Source organism: Lonchura striata, chromosome 15 (assembly GCF_050655825.1).
Source record: "Lonchura striata isolate lonStrDom1 chromosome 15, ASM5065582v1, whole genome shotgun sequence".
NCBI lineage: Eukaryota > Metazoa > Chordata > Aves > Passeriformes > Estrildidae > Lonchura > Lonchura striata.
The window spans coordinates 9,611,175-9,635,961 of record NC_140717.1 but is presented as its reverse complement, the minus strand read 5'-3'; the positions used below and the strand labels follow the sequence as shown (position 1 = coordinate 9,635,961).

The 24,787-nt window shown below is 38.4% G+C and overlaps 1 protein-coding gene across 29 annotated transcripts in view; it reads left to right on the top strand.

Annotated features, from left to right (window-relative positions):
• Positions 1-24,787, top strand: part of ARVCF (ARVCF delta catenin family member) — a 249,299-nt gene that overhangs the window by 37,085 nt on the left and 187,427 nt on the right. The window contains exon 1 of one of the 29 annotated variants that reach the window (XM_085592693.1): positions 19,504-23,081. The exons of 27 other annotated variants lie outside the window; for them this stretch is intronic. The gene's annotated coding sequence lies outside the window, so the exon portion shown is untranslated. Of the gene's footprint in view, positions 1-19,503; positions 23,082-24,787 lie in introns of those variants that run through there. One more of the 29 variants, XM_085592678.1, reaches the window with a different exon arrangement.

Sequence of the window (24,787 nt, the reverse complement as noted above, 5' to 3'; positions counted from 1 at the left end):
TGAGAGATGTGTTGTTTTCTTTTAGTTTTCTCTTCATTTTATTAGTCATTGGCATTTGCTAACATTCCTAGCATTTAAGAGATCTAAAAATTGAATCTAAACCGTTGGAAATGGTCTTCTGTCTTCCTTGTGCTTTATCAATTTACATGAAAAAGTCTGGGTTATTGACACTGTATCATATTTATTGTAGGTTCCTGGATCTTGTTGCCATAGTTACATCTGGTTGTCAGGAAGAGTTTTGCTGGGCTCAAAGTTATGCTAATTGACAGTTTCTTAGGGAGAATAATCCTCAAATTTCAGGGAATAATCATTTTTTCTTGCTCTAAAACTTGAGGAAATTATTTAGTTTTCAACTACAACAATATCCCCCTCCAACCCAATTTGATACCAATGTTGTGTGTAGTTAATTTTTCTCAGATAGTATTCTTTTTTCTTGGATACTTTTTGCTTTTTGATCAATCTTCCTCTTGCTTTTCTCCTCTTCCCCCATCTCAGGAAACAATGGCCCTTTTCTGGTGCTAGTATAGATTTTCCTGAAGAAATGACAGTAATACAATGTCTGCCTTGAGTTTCAAAGTTCTGCTTTTTGTGGGTAATGCAACCTATTGTCCAAAATAAGATAATAAGAATTAATCACATGGAAAAGTAAAATATTATTACTGATGCACCATTAATCTCTCTAACATGTTTTTAAAGTAAATCTACTTAAAATGCCCAAGATGTGATAAGTTACAGAATTTGTTAATTTAAATTGTTTGAAGATACAATCAAGCTGTATCTACCTTTAGATTCCAGTTTACTTACTTTGGTGTAAACTGATTTGCAACATGGTAGGTTTTATCTGGTTTCAATGCCTTCTGCAGTCTTTGCCACTTTCATATGGTCAGCTAAAATCCTCTTACAGGAAAGGCTTTATTGGAGCAGATATTGAGATTTTATGATGCACTTAGATTTTATATATTTAGTGTGTAACTGTAGACTGTAGTAGACTGGGAGAAAAGGAACAGCTGCCTGTCCAGCTTTTCATTATAATGTCCACCTAGTGCTATATATTCAAGGTGTTTTAAACTTTGGTCTTCTGGATGATACCAAATTAACATGTCTTACCTCGGGTGCTTGTAAGTCACCAAAGTTATCAGCAGAACTTTTAAAACTAGATAAAGTCTGATTTGTCTTAGTGAAGAGGCAATTCAGAAAGGAATTACTGCAACTATGTCATTAAGCACATCTGATTTAAGAGCCTTTAAATGCCTTTTTTTGTGATAGCTAAAGACTTTGCAAAGGTAGAGTTTTTACTGAGGAGCAAGACGGGGTCTTTTGCATCTCCTTTCTGAACCTGCCTGTTCACAGGGCTTCACTCTTGAAGGGCTCGCAGCTTCTGGCTACCACGACTGAGCAGTGACTGAGAGCAGTGACAGGTTCTGTCTGAGCCCCCTGTGCCCCTGAAACTGCTCAGGCTGATGGTGTGGGGGCCTTCCAAACAGAGAGAGATTCGTGGGAAGGTGTGAGATGTGTGTTTAGGAAATGAGGGCTGCACAGACAAGTCTTGGCATCTGTAAGATTTGGCGTGGGTCTTGGGGCACTGTCTGGCATTACACTGATGTGTGCATCCCCTTGCTGTGACTGAGCTGCTGTCCAGCACTGTGAGCTTTGGAGTTTTCCTGTCTTCAGGCCACCCTTTTATTCCTGCAGTGTGTGTGTGCATCCTGTTCCACTTCTGTTCCTAGAAGGTGTTTGTCAGACTGCTCCGGGAGCCTTGGAATGTGCTGTGCAGGAGCTGGGTTGCCCAAGGGTTCTACAAATGTTTGGGGTTTTCATTTAAAGCTGAGTGACTCGCTGGGAGTACACAGCATTACTCGCTGAAATCAGAGCTATGGTCTAGTGATTTCAGAGCCAAGAGGTCTGTATTCTACCCCTCGCTTCTCTATTGATTTCCTGCAGCCTTGCACATTTCATTTTTACTATATGAGTCTTTAATGACACTTTTTTTAAACAGGAGAGAAATATGAAAAGGGATAGTAGTGATGGCTTTAATAATATTTTAAAGATTTTATGGATTTAAGTTTATAGATACTGGTGATCCTTGTCTGTGCAAGTGGTATATGATAAAAATATTTTTAATGTAATTTTCTGTTGGAATTTGATACAGCAACAGTGGTTTTGAGATTGGCAGGGTTCAAAGGGTAGCTTACGTGTTCTGAGTTTAAATTCAAAATATAGCCTCTGTATTCTGTCCTAAAGCTGTAGTTCCTTTTTACTATTGTTGGGCAGCAATTGTATGCCTGTCTCCCCTTATCACAATCTCTGAAAGGCTACTGTTCAAAAGTGGATTAATACTCTTAAATTTAGTACCTTGTGTTACCAATTTAAATTTGTAAGTTGTTTTGTTTTCTTGTTAATAACAAGATCTATAAACTTTTTACCTTAGGTCATTTAAATTGCTTTCTCTTGGTATTCTTTGGAAGGCCACTTTTTTCTGCTCTTTCCATGCACTGTTCTGTCCATTTCTTTCAGAGAGTTGGTGATTAAGACTTGCGTATAAGAAACAAATTTAGCTACAGGATGGTGTTAAAATTATCTTGCGTGTACCAGTCCTATTCTAACATAACTTGGCTTTATAATATTACCTTTAGAGAGAAGAGGGCAATTAACAGAATCCTTACATCCTAAAATGTGGGCATTTATTTGAAGAAGTACAATTTATATTTAGCCATAGAAGTACTTAGAAAAATACACCTCCTATAATCAGTGCAAATTTAAGGTTAGCATCCAGTTGCTTCATTATTTTGTTTGTTGTATTTGCTACCAACTAAAACTTGTAATCACTTCTCTACTACACACATTTTACATTTTACAGATTTAGTTCAGTCTTTGCCTTTTTTCCCATGTGTACATTAGGGCTTAGTTTTCTTTGCAGATTTACATAAAAATAAACTCTGAAGGCCTGGGGAAAGGGCTCTGTTAAGAATGTCATGTTTCTGAATGCCCGCTTCTTAGATCCTATACTAGTGTCACATTAAAATCACAGAGAAATTAGCTTATGGTATTGTTTTAATTATGTAACAGAAGTGTGATTTCTCTTCCTTTTTTTGAGTACTGGATTACGCAATGACTTTAGAGGCAAATTTGTCTCTTTTTTAAAGTAGTATTAAATTACCGATTTTCCACTACTTTGAAGCTGTCTGCAGATAAGCAGATCTTAGAATTAAATCATGTTTAAATCATAAGGCCACTGACTACATTGAAGTTGTGGGGAGAGGACTGAAACTTTCCTGAAGTTTAACAGTATTTGAATGGGGTATTTTAATTCAAGCACATCTTTTGTTCCCGAGTTGGACAGCAGCCAGTTTGTGTTGTATCTTTCTGCTCCTTCACGGAATTGTAGGCATTTTCAGCTTTATTTTATGCCTTAGTTGAACATGCTGCATTCTTTGGGTGTGCATGAGGGCAGAGAAGGAGGAAACCAATCTCTGAATACTCAGGCACAATACAATAAGCTGTAGGCCATTGATAAGGAAGGATTTTTACTGACTTAAAATAGGTGCTCAGTAGCTTCCTGATAGAAGCCCTCAGATGTGGTAGCTGCTTGTAAAAGCTGGCTGGTTTTATAAATATGTATCTCTATCTCTATCACTGTGTCCCCAACAGAGAGATGTGAGGCTCTGCTATGCAGACCATGGCTATGAGTAACAGTACATGGAACGTAACTTTGCAAACAGCTTTGACTATTCTTCAGTCTTGACTGACATGGCAGTGCTGAGGTTTAATTACTGGAGTTTTGTGGTTGTGTATAAATACTTGAGTCTCTCAGCCTGTAATTAGCACCTTGCTTTTTCCTTTACCTGCTTTATAATTTTCTTCAGGAATGTATGTATGTGTTTATTACATTTCACAGGAAAGAAAAGTAAATCAGGTATTAGTTTTTCCTGTTGAATAAAGAAATCAACTTAATGATGTTTTAAATATAAAGTGTTCTTGCATAAGTTAGTGTTTCAATTTACAGTGTTCTCTTTGTCTTTTTATAGCCACCTGCTTCAGGAATTGGTTTGTGTGTCTGTCTCTTCAGACCTGTTCTGAAGGTCACACTGGCTGCTGGTCAAGGGGACCTGCTGCAGTTCTTAAGTTATGGCCTAAGTTTATATTACATGATTTTGATGCATGATGATCTGATTATGCAGTAAGCTACAGTGTGATTCATGAGATCCAATTTTGTGGTGCCTGGGATGTTATTGAAGCTGGTGCTCTCATTATGACTTTGTGACATAATTTATGACATTATTTCCAAACCCAGTTTTTCTTCCTTTTAAAAGAGCACCAGTGTGTATTCCTATCCTAGATGACATTAAGGATCAGGTCATGCCCTTTAAATGACATTAAAATCTATCTTTTTGAGTATTAGTATTAGATTCTGAGTATTAGAGTATTAGATTCTGGAAAAGAAATAGTAAGAAGTGCTACTGGGTAAACAGCAGGAAAGGATGGGTCTTTTGGTACTCATCATTTATAAAGGTTTCTGTCAGGGTTAAAGTGTATTTGTGTGCTTATTTTTACATATGTAATGTTTGTAATTAGCTCACTGTTTCAGGAGATTCGTAAGTAATTTTAGGCTATAACTTTTGTCTCTAGAATGCATTAATCATGTATATATGCAAGCATGTATATATGAATGTCATAAATGACTTAATCTACACAGCAGATTTGGAAGCAAATTTAACTTAGACATAGCAAAAAATAGGGAGTGAGGAAATAGAAGTGGATTTTTTAATGTAAAGTGCAGTATGTATTTTTTAATAACGAGGGCTATAATATAGAAATGTTCAGCCAGATTTTTCAAATGTCAGGTGTGCAGTTATGTGGAAAAAATATGTGTAGTACGTAACTAATGTGATTGGGATTCAGGGATTTGTTATGTAACAGAAGGGAGGGATTTGTTATGTAATAAATGCTTTGGATGTGCTCACAGCTGCAGTGGAGTTAACATTTTTCAATAAGACACATAATTGTACATGTTGCAGGCACTTTTTTTTGTTTGTTGATCTTTCCTGAACAATATTGCTAAGTAGCAAAGAAGCCAAGTAGTATAAAAGCTTTTGTAGAAAATATCTTCATCTTTCATTTTTACTGTAATAACAACTTACTTTGGTTAGAAATATTAATATATGATTTTATGTAAATTAAATGTATTTGCCATAGTCTGTAACTTTATAGCTCCTTATGCTTAAACTGAAGTAGCAGCTTATAAAGAGAAGTTACTCAGACCACTGCATGTGGTTTCCCTTCAGTACAAGTGTGTTATGTGTTCGTGATTTTAATCTTTCATCTGCTGTCACTGGACCAGACCTAACCTAGGAGTTCTGTGTCAACCATGAGTGCATAAACACATAAACACTGTTGTGTGTATTTGTCTCATTGAGCAGTTGAGATCTAGTTAGTCTTATTTTATGTATTATATTGAAGATACTGAAAGCTCTTCAGATGCTTTCATCTTAATGTGGTTTACAGTTCACAGAAAACTTTGTGAACCAGTAAAACTCAGGCTTTGGTCTTTTTTTTTAAACACCCACTTTGCACAGTATCCATATTATTTGTTAGTGATTTGTTAGAACTTCATATGTCAAATCATTCCTCAATTTTTGAAGGAGCTGTAATCCAATGCAAATATAAGTGTTTGAATTGTTTTCTGTGAAACTTAGTTGAAATAATTGCCATTTGGCTTTTCAAACTGACTCTTTCAAGCAGACAGTTCCATAATGCTGGAATCCAAAAGCATATTATCTTGGCTAGATGACCCGGATCTTAGTTTATCTGGGCAGTTCTCCTTTATGTCTAGCCAGGCATAATTGAGAATTTTCTATTGGTTCCTTGTCTCTTACAAACATGAATATTGGAACTACTTATTCGCTCTCTGAAAGTCGGTGGAGGTTGGTGTTAATGAGGGAAACGCAGGGCAGAGCTGTGATGGAGTCCACTGCAGTTTTCCTTAGGGCATTAATTACTTGCTACGCAGGGCTTGCTCTTGCTCAGGGCAAGGTGCTGGGAACAAAGCCTCAGGGTGTTTTTGCACCAGCAATTAGGCCTCCCCTCCCCTCTCAGCAGGAACCAGGGGGAATTCTTGCATCTTCTGAGGTGTGCCTGTGTCTGTCCTGAGCAGGTGGCAGAGGTTGGCTGCTGTGCTTTGGCTGCTGGAGGCTGGGGCTGGATGGGCAGTGCAGATACCTCTGTTTGCACTCACCCTTTGCATAGCTGTGCTTCCTCCTGGCTGGGAGTAGGATTCCTGGATGTGGCTGGTAGGGTAAGGACCCTTCAGCTGAACAAAGGAATTGCTCTACTCCAGTTAGGGGAGTGAAATCCCTGGTGGAAGTTACAGAGGCAGCAAGATGATGTTTTGCCAGAGCAGGCATCCAGCCCTATGCTGTAAGAAGTCTTCGGGAATATTTTCCTGTCTTGGTAAGGTCTAAGAAACAAGTTCTACTTTCAGATTTGTGCTTGTGTAAACTTGAGAAGTTACACGAAGACATTTCAGGTGTTGCTTTATGGCTCTATATCAATTTGCTCAATGCAGATTTTGGAAGCAGTTCTGTCTTGGGAGGGTGCATATAGGGTATACGTAACCACTCTGGGTTTGATATTCTTGTACTTGTGTAAGAATGCTTCTTTATTAATGTGTCTGACTCCAGGCATGTACTCTAGTTCCAGTAATAACAGATATGATTTAGGTATACAATTAATTATCCCACTAAAATGGTGCCAGTTCACTGAATTTCTCAGTCTAAAACTGCACATGACTGCTTCTTAAGTTGGTATTATTGCATCATAAAATACTTCCATGTTACATGGAGCAAACTTTTTTTTCATTCAAACTAGGAATATTGACACTACTTCTATTCCATCTAGCTCACAAGAAGGTAGGATATTAAAGTATTAATTTATTTTAAATTATGTTTTTATAGGACAGGTGTTCTGATTATGCCAGTTCATTCTAGTGCATGGTGGAAAATTGCTGAAAGTTACATACTTTTTAATAATAGATGTTCAAAAGTTACTCCAGCCTTTAACTCTACAAATAGCGTAATCTTTCTGTATGCGATTTATCTATACAATTCTGCTTTCTAAAAAGAAGTCTTTGACCCCTGAAGAGAGGATCAATTAAAAGTAACTCGAACATGTGTTTATTTAATGTACAGAACACTCTTGATGCAAAGTACTATTTTTAGAAAATGTAGCTGACAGTATAAATTCCAATTTCCTTTCCAAATAAACTGAGGAATATAAGGATAAATAAAACAACTCTGTAAATTGCCTTTCATTGTTGTTGTGTGCTGTGGCCACAATTATTTGGATGTTTGTGTACCAGGAAGAGTCCACAATGGTATTACTAGAATAAAAAGGTTTTGCATGTTTTCCATTCTGGTGTGGTGGCTGCCAGCCAGCACTGGAATGAAATCCTGACACAGTGCTGATGTGTCTCGGGCTTGTACTGACAGGGCTTCACTTTGATTTGTGTGGAGGGAGCAGTTGTGATAAGGAGCTCTGCTCCTCTGAGTTAGACACTGTTCAATAACCTGGGCCTTCTCATCCTGGGAAAGTAAAGTGGCCACTTCTAACCTGAAAACACACAGAACAGTCTGGTAGAGAAATTCAATCTGGTTTTGCTGCAAGTTGCATGGATTTATTTGAGTTCTTCTGATACTGGTGGGACACTGGTTCTCCAGTCTCAAATTATCATTCTGAGTATAAATGTCATTGCTCAGATGTGTGGTTGGAATAGCACTAGCAGAGCTCTTTTATCACACTCTTTGGTGTTGTAACAATCAAAGTGCATCTGTAGCAGGTATTACAGTCAGGTTACTCAGCTGCCTGAGCAGATGGACAGTTACCTTTGTGAAACAGAGAGCTGACTTAAATACCTGGCTGCATTCGACTTGGAGGAAATATTTGTTAAAGGAGCAGGTAGAGAGAACAGGCGGATTGTCAGGAGTACCCAGGGTATCAGTGAGGTATGACCCATCCATCTGGCAGTCAAAGGTAGGGCTTTTTTCTCCTTAACATTAACAATTCAGATCCTGGAGAGAGCTGTACAAGCATGAAATCATTTGAATTATTCAGTAATGTGTATGGATTGTAGAAAGAAGTTTACTCTCTCTATATTCATAAGCCAGTCTAAATTTGATTGTACCCTGGAGCCGTCCCTTAGGTGTCTTGCTGCATCTCCATCTTTTCTGGCACACTCATTAACCTGAAAGTGATTTATCTGAGACAGAACCCAGAAACTTTGGTTTCTTCAGAGGGGCATTTCCTTCTCCTTACCAGATGTTCTTTGGAGCTTATTGGTCTCTCTTCTGTGCACTTCTGTTTCAGGTTTCCCCCATCTGAAGTATAGCTTAATAATGGTTAAAACAATTAAATTTCAATTTACTTTATCAGCTATTGGTGTTCTGCTTTAAGTACTAAAAAGAGAAGAAGCCTGGCCTACTCCTCTCTTCATATTCAGATGCAAATGCCCAAAACTTTTTAAGTATTCTTATTGAGTGCCCTCTTTTTAAAAAAACTTGATTTGCACCCCTCTTGTAAGTCCTGCTAAGCCTGCATTTATGGAAGAATTAGAAGTCTGATTATACAACTTCAGAAATGCACATATATTTATAGCATTTATGCATGTCTTGGGAAGACAGCTTTTTCTTAGCACACTATGTTTGCCCCTATTCTTTTCATCTTTCCATTTCAGTATTTCATGGTATCAGGTGTCTACAGTAATGCTCTGTGCTTGGAGTGAGCATGCTGCTAACACTTCCAGAGGATTGCATCAAATACAAAAGAACTTGTCACAATAGTGAGCACTATGCTGAGCTTTTCTTTGTACACATAAATTATGAGATCCACAGCATTGGCTCAGCATCTTTATCTTCTCTGTAGGACGTAGCATGTTGCTTTAGCACCCCATACTAAATAGTGGTACTACCCTCTGCCTGTGGAGAAAGCTTTATTCAAGGTATCGGTGTGTTTTAATCCATCTGCCTTCAAGGCAACACCACTGGAACATAAAAGTAAGGAATTGCATGAATATTAATATCAGCTCTTGATGTGACAGGTACTATAGCTTATGTGCATAGTATGGTACTTACAGAATCTGAGAGACATTTTTAGATGAAAATGAATTTTGACTTTGCCTGCTGCTGACAGATTAAGGCTTTTTAAAATGGATTATTTTTCAGTTTTGGGGCTTTCTTGCAGAATATGTATTAACTCTTTATCTGCCACAGGAGATTAAAATACAAAAGTTTTTTCTGACAGATGCTAAGTTTCAGTGTGAGACTTTGACATGTCCCTGCTAAACTCTATTGACATGATGTTGAGGAAATAGTTCACATCCTGTCATGAACATCACAATGGTCTGTATTGCCAGAGGTGGGATGCCTGGTTTCATTGGTGGGATGACAGCAATCTCTTGGAAGTCATCCATTTGAGCACAGCTGAGAGCCAGCAGCTGTGTTTAACTATATTAATTTGGAGAAAAATAGTAAGCTTTCATCAAATCACCTCAGCAATTCAGAATTTTAAGTTATTTTCTCAACATTTGCTGGCCACTTACTTAAAATTTTTAAGATTACAGATTGTATTCCTGTGATTCAAAAGGGAATGTTTCTCTGTTTTATTTTGGTAGGGGTTTTTTTGTTCAAGATATGCTGGATTCTCCTCGTTTACCTGATGACAGCTGTGATAAATTAGGTCCTTTTTGTTCTTGACTGCTGAGTGTAAATCTTGCCTGATGGTTTTTAGGCAAGTTATGTAGCTATACTCAAGTAAATGACAGCAGAGATGGCTAATAGTCATTGCTCCTGGCTTTGTGCTGTATTTATTGACATGACAGAGCTGCTGACATCAAGAAATTGATTTGCAAATTCAACTGTTAAGATTTATTTATCTTTCTTACAGAGAAGATTTACTTTCACATAGTAATCGGACATACTCAGTAAATTAACCAGAGCTATAAGTTCATCTTTCGTTCAAGAAACTCTAGAGTTTTAAAAAAGTATGAATTCCTTCCTCTAAGGAACTCAAATGAGAAAGCACAATATGCATGGTGTAAACATCCTTTCTGTGTTTTGATACTGTTAAGGAGACGACTTGATTAGCACATGTAGGCTTTACTGTGAAATGTGCAGTAGATTTCACATTAAACCCAGCCCTGTTTAGTTCTGCTGCACTATGGAATCATTTTCTTAATGAACTCATTCCTCAGACTTCCAGCTGTTAATGAGTACTTGTCCAAGAGCAGTGGTTTCTGGCCAGAATCTTGAAAACTTTTCCTTGTCTATAAAAAATGATGTGTCAAACAATTTTAAAATGTTTTCAATACCATTTGAAATGAAATGGTCTTTTAATGTATATAATATTCCACAAGTGATTGGAGAATTTGCAGTTGGTCTTTTGATCTAAACTTGAATATTTTAAACTGTTTATTTTGGGGAGAAAAATTACAGTCTGGCTATAATGAAACAAATACGTTTAACAGCATAAACTGGTGTATTATGAAGATGCATCTGCTTGTCTAAGAGAGAGGCTGTACTGAGCAGGGAGAGAAGACTGTGCCAAGTCCTTGCCTGTTGTAAGGATAAAAAACTCTGTAGGATCTGCTGAAGGTACAACCAATGCCTGATGTTAATTGCCTCAAAATTTAATACTACACAATGTGTCCCTAGAAGAAATGCTGTTCAGACAATTGAGTGACTGCTCTGGATTACATTTATCTATTATCGCATGGAGGGAAAAGTGTGGTTTTTTCCTCTCAGCAATATGTTTTGAACAAACCAGTGTACACAGTTGGACTCTCAGCAGGGAGAAAGTCCAAGGACTGACACATCATTGTAATAATGGCAAGGTCAGCAGCACAATTGGTGCTGTAGTACAGCCGAAAGATTAATATCAAACAAATCTATTTTTAACATGAAGCATAAGAGAATCTGTCTTTAGCTGTAGAATATGTTAAAATACATGATTGTAAAATTACAGGGCCTGGTTATCTTTCAAGTTTCTATAAATGTTATCATATTTAACTGATAAATAGATTACGTTTTGCAGAAAATAGTCTCCTTGGTAAATTCTGAAGATTTCAATCAGATTAAGTACTCCATATGAAAAATATGTTAAAAATTTAAGTGTCCTTGTACTTGGTTGGTTGTACTCTATATTTAGGAAGAATGGTCTTAAAATTCCCCCAGCTTGTAAAAATATATCACATCAAATGTATCTAGGTATGACCTCCTCTTCTTGTATAGCTGTCATTAGTATCTGGATATGCAAAAGATGCTACTTTTTGCTCATGTAATTCAGATTTTGTCATAAACTCATTAACTGTAAAACTTTCCAAAAGTTATTTTGAGGTGCAAGTTGGTGGCCATTTGTCACGATTGAAGATTCCAGTGCTTTCATAAAGACAACTGTTGCAACACTTATGAGTAGTGAAAGAAAAGGGATCAGGAATAAATATTTTGTGGTTTTCTTCTCATCTGTGTATTGGGGTGATAAAATTGATCATGAGTGTGAATGCTTGATATCATGTGTTCTTTGACATTAAAAAAAAAATCCCAAAGACTGGCTTGCCCACATTTCCACTTAAGGAAGTATATATGAAAAAAATCTTTGAAAAATAGTTGAAGTGACTGACATGAAATTAGATCAATTGCAATATTGTTGACATTGATTGAGGAGTGTTAAGTGAGGGATGGAAAAAACATATTTGATCAAGATTAATCCTTTTTCTGCCAATGCTCCTGAGACATATATAATAATATTTTTTCTCCTGTAAAGCTGCCTGTAGAAGACTGAAGAGCCAAATCATGATTTGCAGAAGTCCATACAAATTCTGGATATAAGGATCTTTGAAGATTGCACAAAGGTCTTTAAAGATTTTTAATCTTTACAGCTGTGCATCTTTATTTCAGCTGAAACTTCACTACAGTTTAATATGCTGGAACCATTTAGCATTATGGATGCATAGTTTTGTCTTAAAATCCCTTTTTCTCCTGCCCCTGGGAAAACTGAAGTGGAAAGTAAAATTATAAATGCTTTGAAATTATTCGTGTGTTTAAGTGGAAACCCACCCACAGCTTTCCCAGAGTGCAGGTCACTGAATCCTAATGCTTCTCTTGAAGAGAAGGGAACTTCAAAAACTGCCAAAGATAGTTGAGAATCTGAGTGGGAAATGAAGTTGCTTCCTGTGTTCACTCAATTCCGGTGAAATTAAGTCTGTTTTATTTGACGTGTAGTTGAAAAGTTCCAAATACAGAGCTAAGGTTTGAAGTTATCTCAAACCAGATTTGGTTGCAGGGTTTTACTGCAACAGCCGCGAAGTCACATGGAATTCCTTATGTAAGTCTTGGATAACATGTACCACCTCCAGCTCCTGAAAAAAAAGAAAATCCCTCTTTTTAGTCATATACCACCTCTTTATCTTTTGATCTCAGTCTTACTGTTACATATAGCAGAAAGTGTATATTAACCTTGGTAGTAAAATGGACTCTCTTTCTTTTTGCATTATGAAAATAGGGCAGTTTTTGCTGACTTTTGCATGAAAATGCTCAAATGCTGCAGTTATCAGCATTATTCACTTTGAACAAATATCTAATTAAACTTGTGGTAAGTCATTCTTGAAGAGGGTTTTGCCTCTGTGTTTATGGAATTCCTGACAGCTGGAAATCCCAGATATGTTCACTGCTTTTACAAACATGCTTCCCCTACTTTGCTGCTGCCCAGGGCTCTGTTGGAGCCCCCTGGATTTCCCACACATTAGCTGTGTGTGCACAGCACACTGACTGTGCTGATGGGAATTCTGGGGCTGCTGGATGTGTGCTCAGGGGGCACAGCCCCCACTCCTGTGGGGTAAATCAGGGGCTGCACAACTCCCTCAGAGTTTCCAGATATTCCTCTGTTCCAGGCACAACACAGCCAGGCTCGGAAAGGCCTTTTTTGAGAGTACCAGATTTCTATCAAAAAAGACACTGGCTGATGGGAGCAGATTATAGCAATTATACATCCTCAGAAGATAATGGTTCATTATAAACCGTGGGGTTTCTGGACCCTTGCTGTCAGGGAGTTATTCAGCATTAAACCTCAATCTGTTTGCTTCCACTGGAATTTTGCAAAGGTTGGAGCTGCTTCTCTGCTAAGACTCCCAGAAGATTTCTGATAGTTTCACAACTGTAATGCCAGCAGTGGGGACTTCATGGGTGCGTTGAGTCCAGATTTAAATTAATATTTTAATTAAAAGTCCACAATGACTTTGAAAGGGCCTTTGTCTAATTTAAGGTAAGCATCAACCACCAACTTGACTGTGACAATGCTGCCAATCAGTCCTATCAAATTTTTGTTTTTAGCAGCCAGCTGACCCAACCGGAATAGCTGGGACATGGAAATTCAGGCATAGAGAGCATCAGTTGCAAGTAATTGGACATTCGTGCTTCCATGCTGATAAATGGATTCATGTCCCTCTTGTAGTGTTTGTCTGACATGATAGAATGAGCTGTCCAAATGAACAACAAACATTCATTTGATTCTTTAAATTGGATGAACCAAATGAAAGCATTTCATAAAATCCAAGATGTGGTGGGAGCTTCTGCATGTTGTAACAGTAACTGAAGCGTTACCCCTTTTCTATCTGTTGGGGATTACCCTTCAATACTCTGAAGCCTCACACTGAAGTGTAGTGATGGATGCTGCTTTAGTAAGAGGAAAGCTGCACACTGGAATCCAAACTGTTGGGTAACTGAGCCCAAACTCTTACCAGTAGAGTGAAATGGCTTATTATAATGCTGTTTACTTTCAGTTTTTGCTTGACAGTTCTTTGAACTTTGTTTCCAAAGGGATGAAGCAATCTGCACTACGTTGTTTTGTAGTTCCTTATTACAGGATTGTGGATTGAATGTCAAGGATTGAATAAGTCTAAATTCATATGGAAGAGAAATTAAGATATTTTTTAAACTTTTTTTTTTAACCTAAATACTAATAATCTTGAAATTCAGAGCAGTAAGTTGAATTTGTGGAGTGAGCTGAATTATTTCTGTTAAAGGCACAGAAATCTCAGATTTAGACTTCTGGGTGACTGCTGGTAAACATGCTTGTTAGGAGATAAGAAAGATGTCTCCTTCTAAAACAAAAAATGAATCCAAGTGCTTTGTAGACTAGGTAGAGCATTCTGTGTAACCTGTGCTCACTTCCTCTAATTCTTTTTCTTCTTAATGCTGAAGTGTCTATAAACTTGTACAAAGATGGATGTAAAGATGGGTTATCAAACTTTTAAATCAGGACAAAGCTTTGACTGCAGAATCTGTTCTGTTTTTCTATGAGCACAAGCAGAATAAGGGAAGAGCCCATAACAATAAGCCACTGTTTGCACTTTAAAAGTTTTTGTTAAAAAACCAGAATGCTTCTGTTTATTGTAGTTCTCCTAAACTCTCTTGGTTTTGCCATTCTGTGAGGTTTTTTATTAAGCTTTAATTCCACTGACATTTTTGCTTCCAGTTGACTTGTTTAGAACTCCTTCTGCTGTGAATGAGACCACAAATTAAACACTGGCTTGCAGTATTATTAATTGCCTTGACTTTGTCCCTCGCAGTACAAAATTAATGTCTGTGCCTTCTCTTTCTGCAGTCTTAACTGTGCGCAGGGAGGTTTAATCCCAATTGGAGCAGCCTTGTTCCCAGAAAGCTGCTGGAGCAGCGGTCTGCAGAGCGGGGCTCTGTGCAGGGCACGGCCAGCCGAGGTGCAGAGGGCAAGGGCTCCTTGGGAAGGGGCAGGAAGGCTTTGCTGTGCTTCGTGAGGAGCAGGTCCCAGCCGCCGTGGGCAGCGCAGGGTGCCCTGCAGCCCATCCGGGATGGGGCCCTGCTGCGATCCTGCCTCTGCATCCCCATCCTTCCCTGGAGCGCGGGGCGAGCATCCTGCCCTGCTGCTGCCTCGGCTTCTCCTGCTCTGCAGAGTGTGCAGCAGCCCACCGGGGGGCTCTGGGAACCGCTGGGGTTTGTTTCTCTTGCTGTAGTGCTTTATGAGGAATATATGCTCCTACAGTATTACTGATACAACCCAGTATTTTTAACAGTACTGGCATGGAATGGTAACCTAGAGAAACATGCGGTTTCTGTAATCGTAGTTAATGGTTACAAACCAAATTAAGTCTAAATATTTGAGGAAATTAGCCTGCAAAACTGGATGTGAAGGAGTGAACACATACCAAATTGTTCTGATGAACAGAAATTACCTTCTAAAGTAATGTGAACTTGGGATGACTTTTTGCTCTTTGTGTAATGAGGGGAAAATGGTTAATTTCTGCTCTTTAACAGATGCTGCCTTTGAATTGTAACGAGAAGGGGGGAGGCAGATAATGATTTCCAGTGAAGTCTAATTTGTTAAAAGGCACAATTAAGGTTTGAGATAAATTATTTAGCTTTTAAAACACTGAGAGTAAAGGAATTAAACTCAATTCTCACCCACTGCCTGTAGGGTAGCTTTTTGATTTCTGTCAAATGGAGCTTTGTGATTTGAAAAAAAAAATAAATTATGGTTGTGTTCTGTCTCTGAAACCATACATGTGCAGTGACAGCTATTTTGCATCTGTTTTAGGGCAGGTTATCTTATTTGATTCTTATGAGAAGCTGAGCAGTTGCTATAGCTACTGGGCTGTGGCACTGCTGAGGTTTTTTCATCAATTTCTAAATGTAACTGTTAAATAAGTTTGGTATAAGGTATGTGATATTCTGCTGTTCATTGCACTTGGAGATTTTTATTTAATTCTGGCAGTACACTGAATCATATATATGCATACTATTTATGTACATATGTAGTGATGATGTAATGAAAAATTAATGCAGGTTTTCAAAACCAGCATTTGCCTCTGAAAGCTCCTGCATTCCTTTTGTTCCTCTTGTGGTTGGGGTTTGGGTTCTGCTCTCTATCCACAGTCCTGCAGGGTGAGATGCTGCTGGATGGGATGCTGTGAGAACCACGTGCTCAAACTCTGTTCTTCCAAATCATCTTTTCTTTCTGGTGTGCTACATCTGAAACAAATGCACAGGCAAAAGAACTGCTGCTAACAATACATTGCAGCTATTAGGTACAGGTTTTTAACATGTGTAAAGAGCTGTTCAGAGCAGAATTAGCGTGTCCTCTAATTTGTAAAGACTGCTACCAGTTCTTGACCCTGCCTGCAGCACTTGGTGATTCTTTGTTCCCTGCAGCTGTTGTCCAGTTGTTACACTGCTTGTATTGATACCAGGCAGCATTACTAAAAATGTAGTCTTGGTTTTGTCATGGGTGAATGTGGGTTTAGGTTTTTTTTTTTTCCAGGCAAAGTTCACTAGAGGTCCAAGTCCATGTATGATCCTTATGGTGGGGTTGTTGAGACCTTATGTGTAGTTTTTCAGCCATCCTGGAGTGTGGTAATTGGTGAGTTTCATCTGCAGAAGCAAAATTTTTAATGCAAACCTATTGCAAGGAGGCCACAGTGGTGTACATTAGCTGTTAATGACTTCTTGTCAGGCAGCAGTCAAATGGGGAGGGAAAATACCCTCTAAAGCAGCACCATCACTGGAAGGCCAGGATATAAAATATGGGCTGGGCATTTAGAGCTTGAAAGGTACAGTCAAAATTTTCAAGCTGCTGATGTTGATTAGTACTCGGTGCTCATTCACACAGAACTGGAGACACCCTTGTCTTGGGCATTTCAGGGAATTCCAGACCTTGTGTATTTTTATCTTTAGTTGCTTTATGAATCCTGCATTGTGAATGTCTGACAAATTCTCTGGTAGCAGTGGTGGATTTGGTAGCCACTTGCTGAAGTTGAGTGCCTGGGATGCAGCAATTCCGAGCCACTTGGGACACTGTAAGTTTATCCTTTACACAGATTTTATTCAATAAGATTAGTGTCCTATTTAGGCTGCAATAGCTAATTCTGTAACTGAATAATTTATTCTGGAGCTTATAATTTTCAGAGAATGATGTATATGTAGCTGTTGTGATCCTGTTGGATAACACTAGGTATTCTGAGAACAGGAAGAAACTGTTGAAGAGATTATAGCAGAATTAAAGTACTGGAGGTTGATACTGCACACATCTTCAGAGATGCACTTAAAAGCAGGTTCATAATCATGAAATTGGTGTTACCTTTTTAGCAGAAATAGTCCACTCACTGTTGTGAAGAAAAATCCCTATTTCAGGAAAATCCCGTGCTCCAAACTTCCCTCTTAGGCAGTCTTTCTTTACCTAAGGCTGAGGAGTTCCCAGTCAAATGTGGATGGATGGGGTGTAGATCTGGGGGTGGAGGACCTGTGCTGCAAAGTGCTGAGCTGCATTGATGATTTCCTTGTTCAATGCCCTCTATTTCTGCTCAAATAGTTAGCACAATTTTAGGCAAATCCTACCAATTATGCAGCCAGGTACACAGATTTAACCTCTTAGGACCTTACCACTGGCAGACAGCTCCTAAAGTGAACAGCAATTATTCCTATACGGATTTGGATTACCTCTGTACTTACTCTCAATTTTTTGTTGTTGCTTTCCTGCAGTTCCTAAGATAGAATTATGCATGTAATCTAGGAGGTGAACAAATGAATGCAAATCCTGGTGACCTAAGAGATTTTTGATACATGGTAATTGTGAAAATACATTTTTTGATAGTCCCCTCTCTTGATTTCTGACTGCAATATTTGGTTTAAAATGAGTAATCCTGCAAAAGTTTTCAAGATCTATGTCCTAATTTTGGTCTTAGGTAAATACTTAATTGTCTGATCATTTAGTAAAATACACTATTGTGTAAGATGTAGTGTCTGTGTTGTGTCTAAATGTGTGTATACAGGTTAAAATAGTTATACAGACAAATTTCCATCTCAAAATCTAAAATACTTTAACCACTATATTTTAAAGGAATTTAAATTATTCTAGTCTAATGAATTGCACCAATATCTTTAAAAATAGTATGAATATTTGCATGCATGCATAATCACTTAAGGTGCTTATCCTGTAATTTACTGAGACCTATGATGTGAGAATTCTTGGTTTATAAAAATGTAACCTTTAATGTCTACTGTAAAAAATAATTGTAATTAAAGTTTAATCACCATATAAAATGCAGATATGTTTAAAACCTTACTTTTGCTTTCTAACCAATAGGTGGTGTAGAATTTACCAGAGTACTGCTGGAGCATTAAAATACTAGCATTGCAGGAACCTAGTAATTTAATAGTAAAAATTAATTGGGCAAATCAATATTTTATTGTCAGGAATTGACTGAAGTACTGAATCGATTCCTGAATTTTTAAACTTCTATCCTTTTCTAAAAAAAAAAAAAATCCCTGTAATATATAAAGTATGCAGAGCAGCCATTGATTTACAGCTGAAGCGCAAGCAGCTTTGGGGGAAACACAGAAGCTGTTTGACAGCAGGACTGCTCTGTAGCTTAGGGCAGGAAAAAAGGATGCTCCTTCCAGTTGGAACTACTGGAGGTGTAACATGCTGGTGAAGCTTGTGTGATTCCTCAGCTGGCTGATCTGACTATCAAAGAAGAGAGTGCTACTAGTTCCAGCTAAAAGAATTACTCATTTAAATCAGTTGAATCAGTGCTGGTGCTTTGATGCCGAAGATTAAAGTTCAGTGCTCACTGGCAGTCATTGGGGGTATGACATTGTTGCTGTATAATTATCTATGCTGGGATTTGTTTGTGACATTAGGCTTGATATGTCTTTTTCTTTTTCTTTTTTTTTTTTCAAAGTCTGCTGTAGGTTCACTGGCTGTAAGACAGCTTGGGTTTCATATGAATTGCTTATTATTATCTTATCCCTCACTTGCATTTAGAAGAAGCTATTTCACAGAATGAAGAGCTACTTTTCTAGTATAGGGTAAATTTGCAGCTCTTGCTCATATAGAGACATAAGAATTATTTCACTCAGTCGTATACTCATTTGAATACCTGCTCTTTAAGTGGTTGAATACTGTAGTTGGAAAGTAGATAAATGGACAGGGGTGCATGATGCACCTCTGTTACTGTACTAACAGCAACAGCTGATTCCTCAATTTAAAAATGCATACTTGTATTTCCAGTGTCATTCTCTTCCTCTCTATATCTTATTCAGATGTGCATAAAAAGTCCAAGGTTGATTTTAAACTTAAGAGTGTTGAAATGGGAAACAGACATGAATTCTGCAAATAATCCTAACACAGTTCTCTGCCAGTAACCCTGAGCCTTTGCAGGGGTGGAAAAAATCTGTTATTCACTTCCTGATCCTATCAGTGACAGTTTTGCATAGACCAATGCTGGTATCAGTAGTGGAAACCTGTATCTTTGCTTCATCTCCAGATCAGGTAATGCTGCCTGAAGTATTAACTTTGCTGCAATCACTTAACAAGGCAGTATCTGCATTCTTGCTTTTTGTAGATCACAAGTTGTTCATATTTGGATCCTCTGGAATGAAAATAATCTTAAAAGTTTAAGAACATTATCATTCACGAAAGTGATCTTACTTCCCATTATGTTTTAACTTTCTAACTTTTCCTTCATGCCATTTTGGATATAATTTTTGAGAAGGGCTCTCCATGTGTTAAGCCCTTAGGTTCGTGCAGAGTCCCTTGGAACATGCATATTCAAAACCTGTCAGGATGGCCAAGCCCCTGCTTTGTTCTGCTTGTCAGAAGGGCTTGTGATTTTCCTGCATTTCCAGTAGAGCTTGGAATTATTCAGATACTGATATTCTACTGAAACAAGCACGGGAGTCAAAATTAACATGGCTTTTATTTGTGGCTTGTTTTGTGCATGGTGATAAGCTGTAACATCAGAAGCACACTGCTTGCTGTGCTGCCTTCCTCTGGCACCTTGTGTTGGTTTATGGCAAAGCCAGCTGGGTGGAGCTGCTTCCTGGCTGGAATGTTTGCAGGCAGCTTTAGTGTGGCACAGAGCTTTGCATAGTTATGGCTGTGTGACTTCCAGGGGCTTGAGGGTGGGCAAAAGCTGCCCTCCAGAAAACACTGATGTGAGTGCAGAGAATGCAAGAGATCCTTACCTAGCTCTGTGTTTAGAGCTACTCTTTATTAGTATATCAGTGGTAAATGTAAGCCTGGGTTTTAAGAGAGGAAAAAATTTGAAGGAGGTAGAGTTCAAAGCTTTTAATTAGAATTTCCTGCCAATGTCTTACTAAAAATGGAAACACAAGTCTCTGCTTTTTCATGACTCTCATCAACCTGTAGCTGACTCCTTCACTCCTACACATATGTCAGTTGTAATATATAATATTGGATAAAATATTGGAATATTATGCCAATGCTTTAATTGTCACTGATCGTACCCTAGAAATGTAATTGTAATTCTTCATGTTGTCCTGGTGCCTCAGTGTTAGAATGTGATGGATGAGAGATGTTTTTTGCATCTGGCAATTGCATGTATTAGTGTTTGCATGAATAGGTTGGTTGCAATTACTGACTGTGCAGTAAGTGTTTCATACTTTGAAGGCATCATCCCTGGAGGGTTGTAGGGGTTCCACAGTGATATTTTGAATTGAAGATCTAGAACTCAGGGGAAGTTGAAGTAGATCTAATGAAAAATGGAGTGGGTTTAGCAAGAATAAAATAATCCCTACAAATCTGTGGTTTTTATTTTCTACTTCTCACCATAGTTCTTTCTTTTCAAGTACCTGGTGATTCACTGCTACTGATTGCAGAGTCCTGCCTGTGTGCATAGACACCTTCACTAGATTTTGGGTCAAATGCTTATTCTGAAGCTCACACATGAAAATAAGTGATTTCATAGAATTAAGTGTAAGCAGAGCAGTGACCATTGTGTTGACTACAGATTGGATTTAATAGGCGGTGTTTTGTTGCTTGATTGGTGTGACACTGCTGCCAGTGAAATCTGGCACTTTGTGTGCCTGTAGTACACTTTCAGTGATTCATATTGATTTTTTTTCCTCTTTTTTTTCCCTTCCTCTAACTCAAGGTCTTGCTACAGTAAAAGCTGATGTGTGAAAAAATAAATGATATCAATAGATGTTTCTGGGAATTGCATACCAAGCACATAATTGTTTTTATTCCTGGTTGAAATAATTGCCTACGTCCAGCAATAATGATACACAGAGGAACAAATCAAAACCTGGTCAGATCAGTAGCAGAGTTTTTCTCTTAATGAAATGTGTATATTCTTGCTGCACAGTTGGTTGCTATCTCCAAGAAAAGCTGGAAAGCACTGCTTGTCCCTCAGAAGCCTTTCCCTGCTGACATGGTTTTGATGAGTGTGTGAAGGGAATACCATCTGCCTTAGGGATGTAGAGGGAGCTGTGTAACACAGGGCTCCCGAGGGATTACAAAGCTGTAGGACAGCTTCAGAAGTGCTGAGGAGAGAGAAAAGAAGGCCAAAGGGAGTCTCTTCTGCTGAGAAGCAGGGTTTTGAAGCAAGGTGTGGGTGCAATTTCTCTTGTGTTTTTGTATCGTCTCAGTACATCCTAGCTCTTGCCTCTCAGGAGTTTTACTAGGCTGCCTTCTTCCTAGCCCCATAAGTCATTAGTGACATGATGGAGCATCCTTTATAGCCTCTGCAGACTTAACTGTAATTTAGATCACTGCACCAATATGCTAATTGGCTGCTTCCTCCTGTTGTCATGTGCAGACTCTGTAGGTGTCCTTACTTTCATTCCTCATGAGTTTCATGATTCTGCAGTCTAGAGGCAAATGGTTGAAAGGGCTCTCACAGGAATGCCTTGGCTTAGAAATGCCTCACATTTTCCTGATTAATTGATCTCTCCCATAGATTGTAGAACTGATCTTCTTGAGTAAGTCTACTGATCATTCAGATCTCATGGGATCTCTCTTGGGCTTACTCAGTTTCCTCTGGGGTAATTTAAAAAGGAATTTCACCTCCATTTGATGTACTGCTGTTCCACTTGTCCTACAACATGACAATTTTATTAATGTGCAAAAGAAAACCCAATTTTAGTAGGAAATTATAAAACTGGAAAAGAACAAATTGGGCAAAATTCTGTAGCTAATGTACGCTCAAGCACAAATGTTGTGGAATAATTAACACTGTTAATGCTGGAAATTATATCTGTATTGTGGCATAACAAAACCCTCTTCATGGACCATGTTGCTTTATCTACTGGTCAGGAGGTCACAAGCTAATAAATCTCCCTGTTTGTGTAGGGCTGAAATAGGCACATGGAAATGGAAGTGTTTGTGTTTGGGAGGATTGAAGAATTGGCTTGAAAGCCTGAAGTCGCTCTAGGGCTGATGGAAGGTTGTGGAATAGTGAAGCATTCGGGGGACACTGTTAGAACAGCTCTCATCCATCCCATTGAGGGAGAATGGATTGATACAGGAGCTCAGTAACCCAGTGTTATACCTGTGGGTAGGCACATTGTGGCATCAAGACCTACAGCCAAATCAAAACAAGAGCCATACACATTCAGCCTTCATGCACTAGAAGGTGAAATCAACAGCAAGAGCAAACATCTTCATTTACATCAGAGTTAATAGTAAAGTTCAACCTTTAACCTTTTAATTTTCTTATTTCATTACAATACTTCATAAACAGACTTAATAAAACCTCAGTTCCCATGATTTTCTTTTCAGAGATGGCACAGTGCATCCCAGCTGCAGAGGAAGTTCTGCATAGCACTAATTATGCACTAAAAATACAAAGAAAGAACTTGATATTTTTCCCAGATCCATATTGTGTTGTTTTACTCGTTTTAGGTTTGGGGTTTTTTGGCATTATCTTTATTTATTCAAAAAATGGGCTTTGAAAACCTGTTCTAGAACTTGCTTTAGATGTACAGGATTTTCCCTCACTGATACATTATGATCAAAGAAAATGGTTATTTACTCTCTCTGAAGATCGTTTAGAGCTATATCTGGAGGACTGTAGCTAAACATGACTAATGAGATCATTGGCAATTACTTCCTGTGTTGCCTTTCCTGGAAACAACACAAACAGAAACATTTTGTTTGTCCATTGGTTGCATTATTATTAAACCAGTAAATCAAACCCACTGATCCTGTTGAGGCCCTTCCAAGTCAGCAGATTCTGGGATTCTATGCACATTACCATTTCACAGGTCAGAAGACTTTGATTTTGTAGCACACTCAGGAGCCAATTATATTTGGGGTCTGACGCATACACAGAGCTTTATTACTGTTCAAGGTTTATTTACTGTTCATTCTTTCAGGACAATACTAAGTACTGTATTTTGAAAAATAATTAGCTTCAATAGAAATCAGAGTAACACAGTGGAGCTAGACCTCTAAGGGTGGTGCTCTCATGAATGAGAGAACTTAAGGTATAGAAATAAAATTAAACTATGAAGGCAGTTGGTAACAGTGCCACTGATAAAAGTTTGCATCATATGACAATCTGTTGTTCCTTTGTGAATTTAGCTGCAAGAAGCTACATGGTATTTTTTCTGTTTAGTCTGGAATACTCACAGAAGCAGCAGCAAAGTAAAACTTCTTGATTTATTTTCAAATTTTATTTCTTGTGTCACAACAGAACAATTTTAAGTAATGAATGAAGTTGTTCTGTAACAAGTAAGGAACAAAAGTTTTCAAAGACATAAGATGGAACCTTTTAAGAATTCTCAGCTTCTCCTAAAATGCAAGTCTGCTCACTTCCACATGAATTGCTGTTCTGAGCAGATCAGCAAACCCTAAGTGAGAGCCTGTGGAGTTTCCACAGCAGCAACATGCAGTTTGATGCAGTTTGTCTGAGAAGTTGGCAACATATCCTTTGTCTCAATGATGTAGGTCCTAGTGAGTCCAAAGAGAGAGAGAGGATCCTTTGTTGCCTCTTAATGCTGGAATTATTTTGAGGAGTCATCACCCATCCCTCCATTGGTCTTGATCTCCATCCCTCGTTGCTACAGGCAGCAGTAGCTGTGAGAGGATTGTGCTCTGGCCAGCATGGAACAGGATTCATTCTGGATGGAATTTCCATACAGAAATGTGATGAAAGGATGACAGTGGAAATTAAACTAGAATGTGTTATTTGAGCACTGTAATTGCAACAGTACTTTAAAAATACTTTGAGACTTGTAAACAGATTTCATTTAATTATATGTTGGCCTGTCATTTAGAAGTGCAGGAAGGACTCTTCCAGCATGCTGTATTGTGTTCACTGTCACTCTTGCAGAAGGGTAAGTTAATTTGGAATGATCAGCTTGGACTTTATGCAGCCTGGGTATGGAATTCACAATGCTGAAATTGCTTGTTAATCTCATTTTGCCTTTACATATCTGGCTTTAAAATAAAGCTTCATAACAGCACATGCTGTATATTGGAAAGCAGGGGTAGCTCCTTCTGTCTGCTGCATTTAAAGAGATCAGTATTTGTGCTAGTTCTGGGTGAAAATGTTCCCAGCCTCCTGATAAAGCTGTAATTAGTAGAGTGTACCAGCTCCTTTCCATGAAGATATATAGCTTTGAGATTATCCCATGATTAGTAACTTGGCTTTGTAGGTGGCTAAGAACATGGAGTCAGCCTTTAAGAGTGCCTCTCCTGTTCCTGTGCTCTGATTCCACTGGGTAGTTGTAAAAGGAAGTGTTTGCAAGCAGATGAGTAGGGTGAGGAAGCATGTCTGATGTGGGATGGAGGCTGTGTGTGAATGTAAGCTGGGATGGGAGGGAGAGAGGCAAAGAAGTTATCACCAAACCCTGTCTCCTGTCTTCATGATAGCAGTCACACTAAAATCTCTAAACCAAAACCTGCTGAAGGGGTGAGGGGCTGTAATTTCCATTGACTTCAAAGGAATTGCTAATGCCCAATTTCT